Below are 22,303 nucleotides of genomic sequence, written 5' to 3'. Positions count from 1 at the left end.
AGATATGAACCCCATGCTCCTAAATAAAGATATGAACCCCCAAATGCTCCTAAATAAAATTAACAAGTGTATTTTAAAGCTCTGGCTTGCCATGCAGGGGTAACCTCCTCGTGAGGCTGGGTAACTTCTGCCCTTCAAACACAACTTCTTGCCTCTCTTTAATGCCTAACTTTGAAAACTGGACAGAAAACAAAACATATCTCAGCAAGTCCTTACTGGTGCTTGAAAGCAAAAGCAATTTACAACTGAAACAGCTCCAAGCAGCCACCTTGCTCCAGACAACTGTAGCACACCCTGTGCCCTGGCCAACTCTGCTGTTAAACTAATGAGAAGCATCACAACAATTACCTCTAGAATCCTGTTTTTCAGAGGAAAGCCTTGCCAGGCTGGCACTTTCATTCTTCTTCCTATTAAGTCTCTCCCTCTCCTACCCCAGCATCCTCCTTGTTTCCTTTTTCAGCAATGGGTAAAGGTGTGGGATGTGCCAGCATCCTGCAACCCAAATCTCCCACCTCACAACCAGGCTACACCCCACACTTGTAGGAAACACAGAGAAGGGGTTAATCAATTCAGAGAGTAAAATGAATTACCAACTATTTTTGTGTCCTACATGGAGTCCAAGTGGCCAGCAGCCAAGAGAGCCATTTAACCCTTCCTGGGGTTAACTGAGGTTCTGGTGGACACTGACCCCACACTGCAGAAGCACCAGGAAGCCCAGGGGCTTTCCTTCCTGGTAAGGAGCCCCATATGGATTGTGTTTTCTCAGCCACAGCAACAGAACTTGAAAGAAATGAGCACTTCCCTCCATAGAGCCTGACAGCTCCAGCAACACAGAATAGTTTGGGTTGGAAAGGACCTTAAAGATCACCTGGTTCCAACCACCCTGTATGGGCAGGGCCACCTCTCACTAGAGCAGTGAGCTCGTTTGGTCAAAGCCCCATCCAACAGGAATCCATATAAATTATTAAGGCAGCACTATCCTCAGCACCAGACCCCTCATTTAGGGTCCAGAACACTAAGGCAAATGATACCTCGCAGCACACGTGGGCTTTTGACTCCACCCAACACTCTAAAGCCACGAGGAAGATGAAAAATTGTAATTACCCCTTGTGCACATCATTAACAGAGACTGGTGGGGAGGAGGAGACCACGGAGAAATTTATTTGTAATTTTTCTCTGCAGTTTATTTGCTCCTCCTCCACAGCAGCCACTCAACCCAGCCACGTCCAACAGACATTACGTGCAAACTTCCCCAGGCCTCTTACCAGAATCTTGTGAGTTGAACTCTTCAAACTCTTCTCTAAGTGAAACAGGTTTCTCTGTGATTCTTTTCAAAAAAGGAACCTTTCATGGATATTAATTTTGCAATGATTATATTCTAAGCATGCTTTATTCTAGTGCAGAGCACTGAGAGGGTAGGGATACAAAGAAGAGCTACTCTTTATTGACCACTATTTACTCTAGACCTGTTGAAGCCTTAAAAACCCTAATGTTCCCCAAACCATTAGAGACTGAATGTTTAAACTGTGGTACAGCTGTTGTGGGCACTACTGGCTCGTGTCCAAAAGACCAACTGAAAGGAGAGAGTGTTACGTTCTTCGTTTTAAATGAAGAAGTCTTTTGCAGGCCAAAAAAAAGTGTACTGGAGAAAATGGACTTTAAAAATAAGACCAGTTTATGCAGAAACTGGCCTGCAGCCATGGATTAGCCCCCGAGGGCTTTCTCTCACAGCTCCAGATTGTGCTACCACAGCCCAGAAAATGCAGCCCCACAAGTCTCATGAAAAGCACTCGTGGACAAGACATGTTGCATGGCAGGCTTCAAAATGCCCAAGATGTGCTTCAAATACAAAGCCCAAGTAATGAAAAAAGCTCAAAAGATGTCACCTAGTGCATGGAGCACCTCACCTGGGAGGAGATGAGCACAGAGGTCCCTCTGGGAAGCTGGAGAAGAGCTGTTGCACTACAGGAGTAAGGTGGGTGACTCGATGATCCTGATGGGTCCCTTCCAACTCAGCAGATTCTGTGACTCTGTGGATGCTGGGACAGCCCCTCTCTTGTCCCTCATCTCTGCTCACCCCCATCTCCTCCTTGCTCCTCCTCCCAGAGGTGCAGCCATGGCAGTGCAAATGAAAGTGTGAAATGAAAGATGCCTTGCACCCACATCCCAAGTAACTGGATGAAATCATTGTAGCTGCACTAAGACAGCTTTGCCACGTCAGCAGTGATTCACCACAAGAGATCACAAATTTTCTGGGTTTTTTTAACTCCCCAATAGAGCTGAACTGATGAAGACCCAACAAAAAGGAGCAGAGGGTCTTTGTTTACTGCTGACCTGGACTGTAGTGATCTCCTTGGATACAACTCTGTGCTTCCAAGGTTCTTATGAGCAATGGCCTTCCCATTTTTGAACCCCAGTGCTTTCTGTGTGGTCCCACAGCTGAGCACTGACATGAGTGCAGTGGCTCTGGGTGGAGTTCCTATGGTGGAGACAAAAAGAGGGAAGGGATGGATAAACACTGACTTCCAGTGAACTTGGCCACTCGTTCATCCCTGTAACCTCCTCATCTGCCATTCCAGGAAAGGATGCAGGAAACACCACGTGGGGCTGGGAGATCATCTGCAGCTGACAAGTGAAACCCTGGGCTCTGGAGCACAAGGAAATGCTGAGATCCCTGCACTGCTTCTCACACAGATTTCCTCACGTCCCACTGCTCTGCATTTGCTTTGTTTCCTAAATTAAAGAAGAGGCAAGAAAATCAGCTGGACATCCCCAGGAGCCAGCACTCAAACTTTCCACTGCTGGAGAAGCAGAGGCAGATCCAGCTGGGACTCAGGGCAGTAACTCTGAAGCAAGAGGTTCATTTTGTACAACACAATTCCCTCTTCTTGGATGATGCAAAGTGAAACAGTGTCTGCCTCACTCCAGAGCCTTGCAGGGCCTTCTGCTCTCCTCTCCAAAGTATTCCAGAGAGGAAGCCAAGTATCTAAGGCAAGTTTCAAGCACAGCAAACTCAAGGTCACTGAATTCCCAAGGAATCTGTGAATTAGGAGAGTTCAATCTTTTGTTAACAATACCAAGTAGCTGTTTAATTAAACAACTGTCTTTCTCCCACTCCTTGCCTTGTTTAAACAAGCACTTAAAAATTAGTTATTCATTTACAGCTTCTCAAACCAAGTAGCCTTTAAAGTATTCCCAGCTTGGCAACTGAAAGAAGAAAACCTGCAAAAGTAAAGGTCTTCCAAACTGGCACTGTGCACTTCACCTCTGACCTTGAGGTTTTTTTTCCTAAAATCTACATGGGGGAGCAATCCACAGCACTTGGGAACTGAACTAACTGAGATCCTCCAGCTATGAAGCAGGAGAGAACCTCCCTCCCTCTGGTCCTGCATTAACTGAGCTTCATTCTCCTGATCTAAACAAGGACACAAGATCCTGGTCTCCTCTTAATCATGAAGAGAGGATTCCTTCCTCAGGCCTCCCCAGCTTTGGGTAAGGGGGACAAGCTGACCCAGAGCTGCTGTGTAAGGAGGAGAGAAGAGAATTCTCTCCCTTCTCAGAAGCAGAGAATTGCTCATTTAGTGAAACATCCTTCCCCTGGGGTGTGTCTGACACACAAGGTGCCATTGTTCACTCCAGAAAGCCTGGAACTGCTTTTCTAGAGACACAGAGGCATGTTTTCAAAGCATAAACCACAATATAAGATGAAAGAGTTTTGGACCTCAGGAGTAAGCAGATAAAACAGAATGTGCCATTTGAGGACATTTTGATTTAACTGCACAAACCTTAGGAGAGCTGGATGCAATTGCAGGGTCTTCTTCCAAAAGGGTCTGATTTAACAGAAACACAAACAAATAAAACACCACTAAATATTAACAAATGTCCCACGCTAAGGCTATGAAAGCAGCAGCAAAACATCCTGGGTGCTAATGCCTAATTAGCATTGCTGCTGCTTGAGAAAATGTGCTGACAATTTATTTCTCGCATCATTTCCAAATAATTTACGGAATCCCAATCCCTGGTGCAAGCTGCTGTGCTGCCCGTGGCTCTGCCTCCCTCAAGCTCAAGCTTTGACCCGTGGGGCAAATAATTCAGCTCTCCCTCTCCAGCAGAGAGGCCCTGTCTCTGCCCCAGAGCCAAACAAATCCAGGAACACAGTGACTCGCTGCTGATTTGTTCATTTAAAAGGCAGACCCGGGGATGAGGCCAAGCTGCTCGCCCCCCAAACACCACGTTGCAGGATTTCTTTTTCTTGCTGTCAGCCCCACGCTTTTAGGATTCTGCAGCAGAAGAAAAAGTTGGTTTTCATTATGAATTTCAACAGGCCCGTGGAAGAATAGAGCTGCTGCAGCCCTGGAAGTCTGTATCTGCTTTTTTTCACTCAGAGCGTGAAGATTTCAGAGGAGCAGCACATGACTCTTGGATGGAAGCTTCCTGCAGATGATGAGCAGAAAGTTTCTGACACCCTGGCAGATACATTTTTTGGATGCTAGAAACAGAGTTAGAGGGCTGTGGTCTCCTCTGAGCAGAGACTACAGAAGAGAAGGCCTCATGATGTTCCCCAATGTGTTTTCAAGAGGCAGAAATCCAATAATTTAGAAATGCTTTTGTCCGTGGAATTCAAAGATTCCTATTTGGGAGCTACTTTCCACAGCCAGTGGTTTTTGTAGGAGTTGTGAGCCATGATGGATGAGGAGCCTTTTTGGTCCTAAAACACTTGGCAAGGCCCCCACAAGCTGCTGCTTCCTGGGGGGTGAAAAAGAAACCCTCTAATTGGAAAAACTTCAGCTCCATCCACGCCTCATCTCAACACCAGTCCAACATCAGAAGTGAAGCTGGAGCAGTGCAGCCTCTCTGGATCAGCAGTGACTTTGTAGCACACCCCAGATCAAGGTCTCCAGCACTCTGCCAACACCAGATTCTGCAAGAAGAACCCTGGGGAAAGGATCCAGTGTGACCTGGCTGTAGGATCCAGCCCTTGCAGCCTTGCCCACACCACCAGCATGGCTTTCTTTGGATCCAAGATGTTTCAGGGCCCCCCAGCCCTCAGCAGATCCATGGAGACAATGTCAGGGTAAGAGGTCCAGGCTGAAGGATGGTACCGAACAGTCACGTCAGCACAAAGCTCAAAATGTCTCTGAGCCCACACAAGAGATTACTGTGACTTTAATTAGACAAAGATCTGGCCTCACAATAGCTCCTTGCTGCAGCTCTTCCCTGGGTGAAAAAGAGTGGGGGTGTATTTTTTTTTTTTTTTTTTTTACAAATGATTCATTTTCAAGACTTCTGGCACTCCCAGCTTCAGCAGCACCATTTGAGATGGGGAGGGCCATCTCCTGATGGCAGCAGGCCATGCTTGCTGTTTCTGATCTCTTGTGAAGACTCGTGGCAGGAATAGGAAAGGGAGGGAAGGAAGGGAGCTGGGAACACTGCACAAAAAGCCCAAGACAAGGCCAACTGCTGCCCTGCAGCCCTGTGACAGAGCATCCTTCCTAACTGCATTTAAAAATCTGCTTTGTGCTCTCCTGACAACCAACGGTAAAGCCACTTCTCTGCCAGCAGCACCAGTGTCAGCTAATGAAAGCTGACAGAAAACTGGGACTGTGTTAAGATTTCTCTGCTAGCAAGTCCTCCTCCCAGCTGCCACAACAGCTGCTCCTCCCATGGGTGCTGCTGCTCTGTGCTTCTGCCAGGTGAGCACCTGGGAAAAGGGACACTGTTCAGGACACGCTCTTAAATCCTTCATCCCTTCCAACCTGGTGGTGACCTCCCCCTAGAAGGTGGCATCTGGACACCACCTCATGCTGATGGGGATGTCTGAAACAGAGCAAACCAACATTTGAACCAACTCTTAAGAGTGGGCTCACTCCATCCTTGCTGGATCAAGGCTTGGGTCTGCTCGTGTCTCAGCAGTGTTGTGTGGTTTGAAGGAAGCACAAGGTGATGGCTGAGCTGCTGTTGTGTTAACAGGATGGCACAGCCACCTCTCCCCCAGGCTGGGGTTTTAAGGAGTGGTCCAGCATGGTGCTCACTAACTCCTTTTTCCAGGGTCTTCCAGGCATTCAGGACTTGCAGTGTTTTAATACCCACATCTCCATCACAAAAAGGGCACGAAGCAGCTCTGGGCTTGCAGGTGATGGGAAGCTCATGGGGATTCAGCTGACTCCTTTCAGATGAAAAGTCCTCTTCATCTGTCAGCCAGCTCTGTTAGTACTTCAGCCCAGTTTGAAGGCCACTTGCCATCCCAGGTGTCCTTGCTACCCCTCCAGCAATGCAAGCTTAGGAAGAGCCACTGTGGCTGAGCACAAGGCATCAGGGCCTGCAATTAATGAGGTATCAGCCCTCCAAAAGCAGAAAGCTTTCCAGCTTTAAGGCCCACAATCTCCCTCCTCTCACCTTAGGAGGGTTTCTGCCTTCCCTGGTCACTGCTGAAGCCTGGCCTGCTCTGAGTGGGAGGGGAACCAGCAGCACTGGGTTTCCTGACAGTGCTGGTATCAGCAGACAACCCTCCAAGGCATCCAGCAGCAAAGCACAAACTCGATCCATGACCCTCTGGTTGCTTCCCCTGAATTAAGATGGATTTAAAAGGCCATCTCCTTTTATCCCTGCAGAGGGGAAAGAAGAACAAGCTACGGAGTCCCTTACAAACTCCAGCAGAACCAGTGCCCAACACTGATGTCACATTTGTGACACAGACAGATGGCTTCACTGCTCTTCCTCCACCAGCTTGCAAGCTCAGATCGGTTCATCTTCCAGCAGTTTTTTTTTCAGTGAGAATTACCATTTCTGGAACTGAAGACCATCTACAAGGGCCTGGACTCAATCACCAGCTTGTTTCACATGGGGAGCAGAGCAGGGTGACAGCTTCCAGGGTTCACTGAAGCTGCACAGCATTGTTCTGAAGGGTGCGTTTTAAACGCGTGCACTTTTTTTTTTTTTCCCCTGTATTATTTTTTTTGCCAAAAGAATTGTTGAATAATTACTCAGAGGAGGGGAAGGAAATAAAGCCACAAACCCTTGTTTTATGTGGAGAAGCCACATGTTTCAGTCAGCCCACGAGGATCTTGCAGCTGAGCCCTGGGATAAGGGAGCATCGTGTGGTAACGCGGCTGCTGCAGACAGAATTTCCACAGTGAGATGCCACAATTGCAAAACTGGTTGTGTTGTGCCTGTATCATTGCCACGCACGACTTAAAGCCTTCCCACTGTTCTGTGCTGAGTTTAAAACTGTGCTGAGTTTAAAAGTAAAGTCTGCCCTTTGTCTCATCACTGGAAAACAAACGTGCGCCGTCCAGCGTAGCCGTGGCCCTGCTGGAACTGCACGGTGACAAAGTCTCTGCCTCAAAGAGTTCTGCTATCTAAAATCTGAACAATAAACTGTGGCTGGGTTATAAAAGACACAACTCCTCAAGCAGTGAAGGGATCAGCAGAAGAAATCTGCCCATTCAGAGAGCAGTCTGACTTTCACGCCCTGTGTATCACAAGCCCCACAAATCGTACATTAATAGCTCTAACTACAAAGGTCACCTGTTTTTATTACTTCCTTCCCTGAAGCACAAGGGTTGGTGTCTTTAAAATTAATAATTACTCAAACCAGAGCCTCATCTGGACAGGGTTCGCAGGGTGGGTGCAGATGCAACACCCCAGAAAGAGAAGTGGTGAAAGAAGGGAAAAACCACGGGTGCACATGCACGACTTTGGCACCAGCCCATTCCTCTGCAGTTTCATGCACACTCTGAGCTAGAAGGAAGGCAACATCTTTCTAACCAGCCACAGCTTTTATTGTCCTCCTGTCAGTGGAACAACTTTCTCATTATTAAAATGAGCTGTCAGGCAGACTGGCATTTCCCTCCTGGCCCTGTCCAAGTTAGCCTGCTCGTTCAAATATGGTTAAAGATTTCACATAGTGTTGCTGGCTAACTGTATATGGGCTGAGGTTTTCTGGAAGCTCGCTGTCTGGCACAGTTTGGAAAAAAGTAGCAAGCAGTGTAACTCTGCAGCCCTCTGTACCCAAGTGCCTCTTGCATTACACATGGTCTGTCAAACCAAGGGGCTCACCTCTGCATGGGTGTGTTTAAGCTCCGCTGCTGTGGGCCATCCATCATCTAGCTCTGCCAAAAAAGAATATTCCAACTGCTGCTTTCTGTAATGCCCGAAATTAAAGCTGGAGATGTGGAGATGATAAACCTAGTTATGCTGAATGTAAATGCATTCAGCCACCACTAGAAATGTAACGGAAAAAAAATAAATTAAGACACTGCCTCAAATAGTCCCAAGCTTGGTGAAGTATTTGCTGTTCACACAAGCTCCCTTTTGAACGTCAGCCATGCACATATGAAGAGCTTCTTGGTCCCTTTGTAGGGTTTTCTTTGTTCCTCTGCTTCCATCCTGGAGGACTCTTTGTTCTGCTGGTCCTGACTGGGCTGCTGCAGGTGAAGTTTTGGGAGAGAGGACCTGGCTCCAAAACTTGTGCGTGTTACCTGCACCGACTGCTGCTTGGTCCTCCCACCCATCCAGCAGCCTGCAAGTCCCTGCTTGCACTCAGAGCTTTTGTTCCCTTCCCTCCCCACCTTGAAGGCTGCAAGATTTGCAAATCAGGCAGCTTGGAGGAATGATAATACTTCCATTAGTGACTCCCCCTTACCCCATCAACTCTTTTTCCTCATCTGGGAAACGGGGGCAGCGGAAGGAGCAGGGAGAACTTCTGGGTGGGTTTGCTTCTGGGTCCCATTGCTTCAGGAAACCATGTGGGTGCTCAACACTGCTGAGAAAGGCAGGGAAAGAGAAGAAGCCCTTGCTGGGAAAGCAGAAGCAGCTTTAGGCAAGAGATGGAGAAGGCTGTTGGAGTTAGCAGCTTCCTTCACCAGACAGTGATGCCTTGTCTTCTTCTGACCCATTTTTAGTCCTCTGATCAAGGACGTTTCAGGGATTTGCCTCATGAATAGCAAACGACTTACGCTGGGTTTGCCAAAAAGCCTTCTCCTTGCTGCAGGAAGGCAGGGCTGCTTTGAAGTAGCTCCTGAACCAAGACAATTTACAGCCTGACAGTTTAAAGCTGCATTGAAACGGGGACGCGTTTCCTTGGGGCGTTATAAATCCCCGCGGTTCTGAGGCAGGGAGGGCAGGGTGCATGGATGGGGACTGTGTTCTTCTGCTGTCCCACGAAGTCACCTCCACGAGGGAGCCAGAGCCCTTCAATGGGGCTTTCAGAGGGACACACAGGACTACTTTCTGCTGCATTTTCCTTAGTAGTCTTCTGAGATATACTTGTATCATCTGAACTGCAGGTTGTTCCCCGGTCTGATGCGGTTTCGAGCTGGAGATAATAAGGGCTCTGATGTGAACCCCATGAGCAAAATAGGTGAACTCCCAGCAGGCTTAAAAACCTCTTAAAAACCTTGAAACCGAGGACAAGTTTTTGCAAAGGGCTCAGCTGGAGGCAGAGGGACATATTCCCCATGGTTGATTCAGCTCTCAGGGCAGCAAAGGTGTGTTAGAAAAAGCAAGGTGGGCACTGACACCAAATCTGCATCTTAAAACAGCAGCACCCTAAAACACAGCTCATCTGGCAGGGCCTGGGGGCACCCTGAGAGCTCAGGGTGGGAGGAAGGCTCTCACCCTCCTCAAGGACATCTGTGAAAGACACACTCTATGGCAACAACCTGAAACAGCATGTCCGAAACACCATTATTTTCCTCTAAAGCTAACAGCAGGAGCTACGCTTATACCCCAGGATACTCACCCCTCATTTCATGGCTCTTTTGCCTTTCACTGTTGGGTTTTTTTTTTCCAACCAAGAAGGCAGCGGGGCAAGGTGCAGGTCCTGGACCACGCTTCCCCTCAGGCCGTGCCCTGCTGCCCGCGCCGTGCCTCGATGCGAACGCCAAACACCATCCACCCACCCACACCAGATGTTAGAAACCTGTCTTTCTCTTTCTCTCTCTTCAATTGTCCTCTGAGGGCTGGCCTCCTGTCAAATGCCTGAGGAGATATTTTTCTTTTTTATTTTTAAGGCAATGGTAATATGTTGAAAGGCTTTTTTCTGTTTGGAGAAGGCGAATCTACGCCTGGCCCAGAAGTGACTCCATACACAGCACTCAAGAACAATTCTCTCTCTCTACAAGGGCAGCTTGACCTCCTGACTTGCAAAGCACTGGTTTTCTACCTTCACAGAAATTTTAATTCACTGGTGCCACAGGTGTCAAATCAAGCCAAATCTATTCAGAGTGCCACCTTTTTTATCTGGCAAACTACCAAAAGACAACTTCTCTTTTCCCTCCTGGTATTCCCTTTGTTTCTACAAGGCTTCAAGCCAGAAAAAGACAGAGCTGATCTCCTGGGCATTTTGCTCTCCATGGAAACAGGCCATGATATTTCCCACAGATAAAAAAAAGCAGGAGCAAAGGATGGGAAAAGAGAGTGGAAAGGAGAAGGCACACTGGCAGATCAAAAGAGGCAAGCTTGCAGCACCAGTGTCACCTTAAAATGCTTTTCCAGCAAGATGCTCCTTTTGGGTACTCCATGTCCTAAAAAACCCCAAACATAATAGCAGTCTGCACTGTGCAAAGATGAAAGATGGAAAGCATTATGCTAACCTTAAAATGTAGCTTGAGGGTGTGGTGCATCCCAGACTGTTTAGTGTTAGCATTATCCTGCAAAGCACTGAAAAATGCATTGCAGGATATTGGAAGAAATGTAGATCCGGATATTAAAAGTAGTATTCAGGCAAATGCTAGGGGTGACTATCACAATACAGTCAGACCACAAGCTTAATGAAGCCAAGGAAATAAAGCACCATGACTAATTGAAAGCACATTAAAAGAAATCACATACAAACTCCACTAAATCCATCCACTCAGAAAGGATACGTTGCCTTACTTGTAGGGGTGAGGAGACAAACACATGTGATTTACTGACCACGTCCTCTTGCATGTTGTTTTATGCTGATTTGCAACAAAAGTACTGCCTGTTCTGGGATTTCACACGTGAAGGATTTCTAAGAAAAAGGTTTTAGAGCTGGAACTGAAGTGACATGGCCCAAACCTGAACACCCGGTGTGGTGGGCACCCACGTGCTGCTGCCTTCCCTGTCACCCAAAGCACTGTCCTGGGCAGCAAGGATGAGTGTCCAGGTTTTGTGACCTTCTAGAAGAGGAACAACATCATCTGAGCAGTGTGTTACTTGCAATGAGTCAAGAAGTAGGTTAAAGCAAGTCCTCCTGGCCATAAAAGCCCAGCTTCCTGGGCTCCTGAGAGGCTGGGGTTTATTCTGTGGTGTAGCTCTCCTGTCCACTTTGAATGGGAAAGAAGCCTCCCAACTCATGACATGGCAGCTCCTCCATTTTTCAAAGGGCTAAAACATACTGGGGAAGTAAAACAACCCCACAGCATCAAAAAGCACCCAATAAAATCCAACTCCATCCAAAATCCTGAGTAGAGTACTAAGACTGGAAGCTGTCTTGAAAGGACATTGACCTGAGCTGCTCTGCTCTGGTTTTGCTTTCTGTTCCATCAAAGAACAACCAGACAAGAGAAAGTGTGCAGGAAGAAAAGCCAATGACTTGCTCAAGGCAGCAGCTGGAGCTTGCTGAGCTACAGGAGACCCTCCAGCAGTTCTGCACAGATATCATGTTAGATGGGAAGTTGTCTGATAAATGCCAGCCTAGAAAATTCCACACAGGAAGAGAGATAAACTAAAGGCTTGAAAAGAGCAGAGGACAGGGAGGGGTTGTAGCTTATGAGAGTAGCTTGGACTACTGGTAATAATTTGTGTCCTGAGTGCTGCAAAAAAAGCCAGAAAGAGTGAACTGTGTGAACTCACCAAGGTTGGTAGGAGATGCACCAATTCCTGGCATTGATGAACCATGGCAAATCCAAATATCACATCATCTCCACTGGTGAATCAGCTGGCTTTATATTATTTCTTCCTTCACTGGCTAGCTACAGAAACCCTTACCCTGACATAATGGTTAGGGTTTTAACAGCACGAATCTTCTGGTTATAACCATGAAGAAAAAAAGAAATAATAATAATAATCTGAAAACCTCAGTGGCAAACAAAAGAATGCAATCTTTATTCTCTTGCCCACCAAATAATTATGCTTACATCATGCTAAAACAGAAGTCTAGGCTGGGCTTTCTGCTGCTAAAAAAAAACAAAACAAGGAGGAAAGCAAACTGTCCATATATATGGAATTACAAATCCATGCTGTATATAACCCAGACCAAAGTATGTAATCAGGACATAACAAATGGAGTTTAATAGTCAGAGGAAACCACAGCTCTGGAAGGCATTTAAAGGAATATTTCCATTTTCCTAGGTACTATATCAGGTTCTTGGCCAGACATTTTTGATTGCACTGTACTAAAAATACAGTCCCAGTTTGAGAAGACAAAAATTTTAGAAGCATGACGAAATGTGAAAGGTAATTGCAATGCACCACTGAGCTATTTTATTACATTATCTAACATCTTTAAAGAGTAGATTAGCTCACAGTGCAAACATTCTGGTTTCCCTGATGTTTCAGACCTGGCATTGAAACAAGCAGCAGAAACAACCATGCCTGAAGATGGGGGAGTGGTGCTAGTGAGCTTCTGGAGTAGGTTTCCTCAGCAGAACAGGGAATGCTTTCCATCCAAGATGCAGTCTGGGAAGATGGCTGGGAGAGGTGTGTGATCACTTGCCAAGCCCTCCTTAGCAAAACTGAAGTAGCCCAACAGCTCCCAGCATTGTGCAGGTCCAAGCACAGACAGAGAACTTTGGGGAGCTGGTAGGAAAAGCTGCTGGAGGGGCTGCAGGAGCCCACAGCCCCACAGAGCCCACTCGCTGGTGGTCGAGAACTCTCTCCCCCCCCTTATCTTCCTTCCTTTAACTCCAAATACTCCCCTTATTTTCTTGGAAAGAGAGGAAAGAGGATGAATGTGCTCCTGCCTTAATGAGTAACCATGCCTAAATATACAGCAAGCCTGAGGCTGCCCAAGATCAGACAGATTTAAGAAAAGGTAAGAAGCAGAACCCCAGCCATGGATACAAGAGAAGGAACCCCCTCCACCTGCAAAAATAACACAGTTCAGTGGCTGAGATCTGCACTACACAAATCCCTGCTTACCTAGGAAATCCGTATTTACAGTGGCTGTGGTTACATTTTCCTTCTGCTCTCTTTGCCCTCCCACCTGTCACAACAAGAAGTGGTGGGAGCTCTCCTGCAGCCACTCTCTTTTTCACAACTTTCCCTTCCTCTGTGCTCTCTGCCTGGTCAGTCCAAGAACTGGATTGAGTTATCAGACCAAAAGCAGGGAGACAGGCATTAGGCTCTGCTTGTTGAGGGAAAAGAGCAATTACTAAAGAAACTTCAGGGTTTTTTTGTGCAGACAGGCCAAGAAATTAACCAACTGCTCTCTCTCTTCCTTAAGCACAAGGCAAAGCTCTGGGGAAGCTGGATGCTGATGGATTCAGCACAGCACGGGATGCAGGGAGTCAGACATCTCTCAAGAAAGGGAAATAGAGGAGAAACATCAAGGCCTTTAGTTAAGGGCACACAGTAGCTACATATTGGTACCACCTAATATCTGCAATTGCAGCTTATTGCTCTATAAAGGCAGATTTAATCCTGAAGGCTATCTTCAAGCAGCAATTTAAATGCAGGATCTAAAACCAGACATTACAAAACCGAAGGCTCATTTCAGACAAGATTGAATGAATTGTCTTTTGAGTGTTATTTTTCTGCAAACACAGAGACTGCCATAAAAACACGTCAGAGAAACTGCATCCAGAATACGAGGTGTCAATGGCCAAGCGTGTCCTCATTAGAGGGTGGCCAAGTGATATTTATTTAAAGTGTAATGCACTATGAATTAAACATTTATTTTTTATCACCCAGTAAAATATCCGAACCTCATTTTGGCAGCTGTGCAAATTCTACCCCGACTGCATTGAGGACTGACTGTACTTCCTTTGACTTTCACACAGCCTCTCTTCTCGTTTTAAGAGAAAAAAACCCTAAAAATCAGGAATGTCAAATATGCAAACATTCATGTATTGGCCCACAGTGTGCAAGAGGACGAAAGCAGATCACCCCTCCAGACATCATCTTTAGTAAGGTTGCAGATGGAATTACAGTGTGATAATTAAACTCTTGGAAGACTTGGCAACCTCATCCTAAAAGATCTGGGAACACAGCCTTCCCTCTCCTGGATTGGTGGCTTAATCAGGGACCGTGTTGAACTGCATCTTGAAGATCTGACCATGGGCTCCTTTTCCCCCTATGAGAAACAGAAGGAGCCTCACAGATTTTGGCCAGATACCCCCCACAGGTCCTTCTGCTCAAGGTGGATGACAGCTTGCTATTAATATTTACCCACTCTGAAAAGTGTTCTGGCATGGTTTTAACAGGCTTGCAAGATTTATTCCATTCCTAATGCTCCTTGGACCACAAAGCAGAGCAGTGCTGCTGTGTGTCACTGTTCTGTTGAATCAGCACTAGGAACATGCCATTTTTTCCACCTCAAAAAAGGCCTGGAAGGCAGAATTAGCCTCCCCTACCCCAGGGACCACGATGGCAGAGGACAAACTGAATGATACAAACCCTCTGACCACAGGGAACTGGAAGAGGAGCTGATACCTGCTTCCTGTGGGCACAGCAAATAACAAGATCCACATTTGGACTGACCAACACCACTTCAGCACCAGGTGCACAGAAGGATTGTCACCAGATGGATGTACTTTGTAGGGTGTCTTATGATGAAGCTGAGTAAAAAGCTGGGAAGCTCTTAAGTAGTACAGGAATTGGGAAAATGGGGTTGCAAGGAAGACTGTTGGGATTTGCTTGGTTTTTAATGGAATGGGCACTGGCTTAAGCTCCAAAGAGATGCACAAAGGCAGAGCACAGTTTGAAAAATAGGTGTGGGCAGCTACCTGACCACGTGGAAAGAGATTTCATTATTGATTTAAAGGTGTAATGAGATCCATGAGGTGAAAACTGGGGCACCTCACAGCCCAAGTGGCTAAACTTTGGAGCAGTTTCATCAGAATGGATGCAGTGGGCAAGAAAATACACTGCTGGCCAACTACTCAGGCTCCAAAATAAGATTTTGAAGTGGTTTTTTTTTGAAAAAATTTAAATGGTTAAACTTTAAATGGTTTTTGGGAGACGTGGCACTGCCTCTGAGCCTCTCAGCTGCTTAAATGTGACCATCCTGGCTGGACAGGAACCTGCAAGTTCTCCATTTAGCACATTTCTACCACTCACAGCCCTGTGTTAATAAACCCTGGTTCTTAATCTGGTATTTTAGAGCTTCAGCAGTTGTCTGGCAGGATCAGGGAAGGTTTGGTGTTGACAAATGTATTTATGGCAGCAGAAGAGACAGGTGGAGGGGATCAGAGTGGTACAGGTGCTTTGCTCTGAGGAAGTTGCTGAGTGTCTCACACCAGAGCAAGTCTGATTTAAGATAAAATCCTTTTTCTCTAGGATAGCTGTGCTGAGGGTCACTGTTGGTCACCAGAGCTGGTGTCAGGAATAATTCCTATCCCAGGACAGATGGGAGAACAAATCCTTCCCTCCAAGTGCTCTCTCACAGCAATGTGGGACAGGTCTCTCTATCAGGACCAGTTAAGAACCTCTCAATCAATCACTTGTCTGTGGAGAAGCTCAGGAATTAACCTCTCTCCTGTCTTTCCCAAGAAAAATTGGATTAGGCTAAAATTCTTGAGTTAATACAAAGATACCTGGGTGAAAACACTCTGTGATGCACAGAAAATCAAATGAGACAAGTCCAGGAGGGGAGAGCTCTGAGTGCTCTCCAAGAAGCAATGAGTCCTAAAGCCCAGGAGCTTTTCCAATTGCTTGTGCTGCCTGCAGAAAAAGCAGGTTTGGAGCTGAGGTGCCAAGGCTGCAGGCTGGTGGAGCTGTATCAGCTGTTCTGCCTCTCTGCTGCAGGGAGCAGAGGGTGAGGGTGCCAAACACAAGCATCCAATTTCCTAAGGAGTCCTGGCAGGGCAGCAGTCAGCTCCAGGCACTGCTGAATGCTTCACCTCGTGGAAAAACCATTGTCAAACACTGTGCAAAGCCAAAAAACAACTCTGCCAAGGACAGGCTGAAAGCTGTCTCCCCATCAACGTGGACAGGAGACTCCCATGAACCTGCAAGGCCAGGGTATTCCTCTCCAGACATCACAGCAAATCCCAGTTGCACATTTTATGCTGCTTTGGTAATGACAGTGGTTTGAAGCCATCCAAGCCTCAGCCCCAGAGGAGAAGTATTTGAGAGCAGGAACTCTAAATTAAGCTGTGGGCACAAGAAGTGACTTGGGATTAATAAGCATTTTGCTTTGCTTAGACTATTACCTTGGGTGGAGCAAGGCAGCTGGTCCAGATATCCCTGAAAGGCACTTTGCTGTGCAGTTCAGCTGCATCCTCCCAGTTTTCTCACTGCTGGAGACCAAAAAAGTCCTGGTTTTGTCTTTAAAATAGCAGTGGATAGGGAATGCTGACTCAGGATTTTACCTTCACCCCCATAGGGCTAGAAAGGGGCTGTGTTCCCCTACTTGAAGCAAGAAGATAAGGAAAAAAATAATTCTGGGTTCTTCCAGCAGATAGCAGAAGGCACTCTGAGGCTGTAACAGTGCAATGCACCAAACCTCAGCAAAGCATCCCTGAAATGCAGCCTGATTTGTGGAAAAAAAGGAAATCATTCCAGAGGAAAAAAAAATCATTCTCTACAATGTGCTCTCCCCTCTGGCAAGAGCTGAGAGCAGTGCCTGATGCTTCAGCTGCCCTGAGAGGTGGGGATGTTGGGCAGGGTGAGCCCCAGGGAAGGAGAAGAAGCAGGTTCAGAAGAGGGGGGAAGGGAAGGGATGAGAGAAGGAAGCAGATTACTGGCTGTAGCCAAGGATTTACTCATTATATAGAAAGGAGATGAAAGGCTTTACTTAAAGTGCCAATGTCAGTTCAATGTGTTTCTAAGGACACAAACAAGTCCCAGTGGTGAAGAAAAACCCAAAGCAGGTTCACCTTCCAGTAACATAATGGTTCTTTGGTCACTTTAGTCAAGAAATAAAAACCAAAAGCAGTGTGTTTCAGAGAATCCCTGACCAGGCCATGCATGGGGACAGACATGGCTGGAGGGTGCACTGAGCTATGGTGGGGCAGCTTGAATTAAAAGGCTGCTGTAAAATAAATCCTCTGATAAGAGCAATTAATGCTACCCTAATTATGTCCTTTCCCATCCTCACCACACTTCTTGCTGGCTGCTGAGCTGGGCACTCCTCCCAAGTGAGGTGGGGACTTTTAATAATAGCTTTTTGCCAATTTCTTTTCAATCCAACACGCTGAATACTATTTTAAAAAAAAAAAAATTAAAAATCCAACAACCCTCTGCAGCCTTTTGTTCTGTGATGTATTTTTGTTACTGGCAAAAACCCCATGAAGCTTGAGGTTTTCTTATTTTATCTTTGCATTGAGTTTTTGGGGTGGTTTTTTGGTAATCAAAATGGCAAGAGTTTATTATACGCTTTGAGGTTTCCTGCACACAAAAAAGAAAAAAAAAAAAAAAAAAAAAAAAGGCTGTGCTACTAATTCTGTCTCTAATTCATCCCTTTTGCTTGCTCTGCTGTGGGCAAGACATCAAATCATAACCAGCAATTTTGTCTGCCTCCCAGTTACCAAAAATTACTGCTGCACCCACTGGTGATTCACAGACAGAGAGCAAGACACATGAACACGTTTGGTACCAGGACACCCAGCAGATGCCTGGCAGTTCTGTCTTTCCTTCATTTAAACATGAAAGCTAATGGCTAAAAAGTCTTCCTGATAAACCAGGGAACATCACCCCTGCACCTTCAAAGAGGGGTTTAAGGCTGATTAGTTGGAATGATCAACTTTAGAAGGAAAGAGGATGATACTGGAGCATTGTACATCCTTGAGATATGTTATCTGAAATTCACCATTCTTTGACAAAATGGATCTGTCCAGAGGCAAAAATCAAAGTGCTGATATGAGATACAGAACTGCCAGAATATCTGGTTATTTTAAGACAAGAAGGAAGAGAAACCCCTCCAGCATCAGTCTATTTAAACAAAACTCCAGCTCCAGTCAGCCAGGGTGTCCCTCAAGCTGTCTGGCAGATGAAGCCTGCAGTAAGGCAAGGCCCAGCACCCCCTTCCAACACACAGGGAAGAATTGCCTAACAGGAACTGTATCACACCATCTTCCCTCCAGTATTTGCAGCAGAACACTGCTCGTTTGCATCCCCAGAACAATAGAGAAGTTAATGGAGATGACTGCAATTCGTGCAGCCTTGTGTCTGCAGAAGTGGAAAGGTCAAACAAATTAAGGCTCTGAATTCTGGGCAGAGATCTCAAGCTGGCTCTCTAACATTTGCAACACAAGGGAATAATTACAAACCATCCATCAGCTCCATTTCCCTTCGAAAGCCCATTTCTGTGAACAGGGTGATGAGCTGTCCTGGGCATAGCTAGATCTGCTCTCAGATTATGGTCAATTATTTCTCCTCAAGTATTTTCAACTCCCAAACACAGACTTCACTTCCTTCAGCTCTCAGATCTCAGACACCACGACCACACACAATACCCCTGGCAGAAAAAGCCCCAAACCCCTGCAGAGCCCCAGTGGACAGGCTTGAGTGAGCCCTTGAAGAAAGAAAACCACCACAGCTCCCAGGGACATCAAGGAGGAGGAAATGGTCCTTATGTTACAAAAAAAAAAAAAATAGAAAAAAATCTCTAGGTTCTTCTAAAAATATATCTACAAATCACAGGATTTCCAGAGAACACACCAAACCCCAGAGCACCTCCCTCCTTTTAACTGTGAAGCTTTATTCAAAGGTTGGGTCCTCTTTTCCAAGGAAACATCCTGCTGAGCCTGTAGGATGTTTTTAGATCAGGGGACAAGAGAAATACAGGACACTGCAGCTTAAAGAGCACATTTTATACCAGCTGTTCCACGTGAGAGCTTGCACACCCAGATGTTCCATTCCCCACTGAGCTGACATGACCTTATTTTTCTACCCGACCAAAAACCAACCTGTCCCTCCTGGGATGCAGAAGGCTGCTCAGAAGGGAGCTGCTGTTTGACACTGTCTGGGATCTCAAAGCTGAGAAGGAGACTGCCAGTTTCTGGAAACCTGGGTAGGGATCCCTGGAGCAAAGCACTGTCCCCAGCTCCACTGGGAGGAAGGTGCCAGGAAAGAGTGGGTTCAGGAGCCTCAGCCCTGAAAGGAGATGAAATCCCACACCAGCCACCTTGGAAAAGAAAAAAAAAAAAAAAAACATGATCCAAAGAGATGATTTAGTAACAAAGCCTCTTCTGCCCCAGGAGAGCTCCTGGAGAAAAATCATGGGGAAAAAAAAAAGGGAGGAGGCCATGTGAAGCATTTCCTCACTGCTCTGCTGCCATGCAGGCAGTGATGGGACACATGGACCTGCTCATCCCACAGCTGAGGAATGTGGGATGGGTGAGGAATGGAGCTGCTTTGGGGTCTCTGTGAATCATGAGCATCCTCTCTGATGCCCCTTACTCCCTCTAGGTACTAAATCTGCTTTCCAGCTTCTGACAGACACAGGATCAGCAGCAGTCCCACCCAGAGCATCGTCCAGATCTCCCTGAATCCAGGATTCCCAAGAATGGGCACCTCCATTCACCATCATCCCTATGCTGAGAGGGTCACTTGCAAGCCCATTTCCTCCTTAACTTATTCCCTGGCACAGGGAAGCTGACAACTGATGCACATTTTTATGCTGGAGCAGGGCTGCCAAGAGTAATACTGATATCTGGCCATAATCCTCCTAACCCCTGGAGGGTGCTGGCAGATCAGTGTGTTTCAGGAACAAGGTTTAGGGGTTAATGGGTGCTACATGAAAAGCTTGCCCTCAGAAGGCTTAAAATGTGTTTCTTCTCAAGCATTAGGATGACACTTCCCACCGTGTCCTTTCTGTGCTGTCTGGCCAAGCAGCTGCAGCACTGCCCTTGTCCCACTTTCTCAGTTTGCATTTGTGTCCCTTTTCCCCCAATTACATTATTTTTGTATTTAATTTGTTTGCAAGTGCTGGGTTAGCTGAAGCTCCATTACCTAGAAATGGAACCCTACGAAAAAAACCAGAAAAAAACACAACAAAAAAACAACACAACAAAACCAACCCAGACTTTTCTGCCTTTGGAAATAAAAATGTTTTGGCTGCCAAAGAAAAGAAAGAGTTACACCCATGTAAAGCTTTCACTTAGGAAGAATTAATACAGCCAACTGTTTTTGGATGGACTGCCAGCTAACTACAGTATTAAAAAAAAAAAAATTAGAAGAGGCCCAAGCCCAGTGCTCTCTGTTAGGCTCACTCCAGTTTCTAGCTTCTCCTGGGCTCCTGCTCAGAGCAAAATCCTCTGCCACCTGTCTAGACTCCTCAGCTAATTTTTTACTGGAAGAAGTAGTGCTGAAAATCTATACTCCCAAGAAGCTGAGCTGCAGCTTCCAGGACCATAAGGCTTTCAGAGAACACATGCTAGAACACACACACAAGCTCTATCTGTACTTTCAATACAGGTCTCTGTAGTATCAACCCCAGTGAAATCCTATCCTGTCTCCTTGCTGACCAACAATTCAAACATTCCCCTCCACAAAATGCTTCAGAAAATGCCCCTTTAAAATAGGCAGAGGTTGTATGTGCAGTTCCTAACAGGACTTGTTCTAAACACTCCAGGATTTGAATTCAATCCCTGATGCCTCCCACAGAGCCAGTTAAGCTCAAGATCTATCCAGAAGGACAAGTAATCTTGCACATCATCACTGCTGAATACACAGCCATGCTACCACAGCTAAATTCCCAGTCTGGATAATTATTCCTTTATTATTCCAACTGCAGATTTCATTACAGACTCTGTGAATGCCTCTCCTCTAACTTCCCTGATAATCATTAGCAATAATTAAGCAATGAAGATGCAGAAGGCAGAAATAAGAGGTTAATCAGAAGGGAGGGATTTTTGGTTTTTTCTCCCTTTCAAACAAGCCCAGTGCTATTGTCCATATTCATGCTGGTATTCTCAGCAAAAAACGTGGCAGGGGAAAAGAAACCCTGGAGAAATCAGGTTTTTTTCATCCCCCTTGGCTTTAAGGCTGAGAAGCAATCCTGAGTGAACATCTTATTAGCTTGCTTTAGCCTGTGCTGCCTAAGAGGATCTGCCTCAACACCTCTCCTTATGTTGACTCAGGGTACAACAGGAGATTTTGCCACCTCCACACACTACAACACAGAGCTGGACCCGTGGTGTGAGGGGCTGACAGCAGCTGGACTTCATTTCTTCTTCCACACACTCACTCCTGAGCATCCCTTGCTTCAGCACCACAAAGGATCCCAGGGCTGCTCTCATTTTCTGTGCTGCCTGCTCCCCAGAAAGAGAGTTAAGGGATTTTAGCATGAGACAGATCAGCTACTCAAACCCCTTCTTCTGGACAAAGTGGTGACTTAAAGGGGATTTTCTATATTGGACATAATTCTCTCCAGCACCACGAGCTGAAGGAAAGACATTAAAATGCAACACTTGCAATTCAAAGCGTGATATCTTGAATTTTTCCACTCAAAAATAATTTAAAAGCCCAGCTCGTGACTATGTTTCTTTTCCTTCCTCCCTCTTTTGGGAGTTTCAAATTCTGAGTAATCATTCTTCAGAATAATTCACCCACAGGCACAGCCCTGAAACTCCTCAAAAAAAAGTAGGACATCCCAACTATCTTCAAAATTCCCAAGTGCTGCTCGAACTTCCTTATCAAATGTCTGATTAAGGTGGTGGTGGGGAGACAGTCTATGCACTGGTGGCTCAAGTATCCCACACTGTTGCTCAATTTTGTCCTGGTGGTTTTGGGTTGGTTTTTTTTTGCCTAGTTTCCTTAAAAAAATAAAATAAAAAAAAAGGACAAGCAGCTGTTCCAGCAGACAGCTCCCGGATTTCCCTGGATGTGCGTCAGTGGGATGATGTATTCAGGCTCTCAATCTGGCGGCCATCCTTCAGACAGAAGGAAATAAGATCGTGGTCATATCTAAGCTACTGAAAATCTTGGGACATAATCTGTAAAGTAAGCCAGACAGACAAGTTTTCCGTGCTTGCACTTTCTAAAAATGAGTCACGAAAAGCCACGACAGTGGATGGAACAGTTGAAAGCCAACCAGGCGAGAAGGAAGCCAAAGCAGAACAGCACTGCCAATGCTGCTCCACTGTGTCATTTCACATTCAGGAAGGTCTTACAAGCATTTGTAGAGTCTTAAATTAAGCCATCAGTACCAAACTGGACAGTGTGTAGACAT

The 22,303-nt window shown here is 46.1% G+C and overlaps 1 protein-coding gene across 1 annotated transcript in view; it reads right to left on the bottom strand.

The window, feature by feature from the left end:
* Positions 1-22,303, bottom strand: part of CHSY1 (chondroitin sulfate synthase 1) — a 75,012-nt gene that overhangs the window by 6,201 nt on the left and 46,508 nt on the right. The window lies entirely within an intron of this gene.

Source organism: Heliangelus exortis, chromosome 11 (assembly GCF_036169615.1).
Source record: "Heliangelus exortis chromosome 11, bHelExo1.hap1, whole genome shotgun sequence".
In the NCBI taxonomy this organism is placed as follows: Eukaryota; Metazoa; Chordata; class Aves; order Apodiformes; family Trochilidae; genus Heliangelus; species Heliangelus exortis.
The sequence above is the reverse complement of the archived record's forward strand: the minus strand, read 5'-3'. Positions and strand labels throughout refer to the sequence as shown.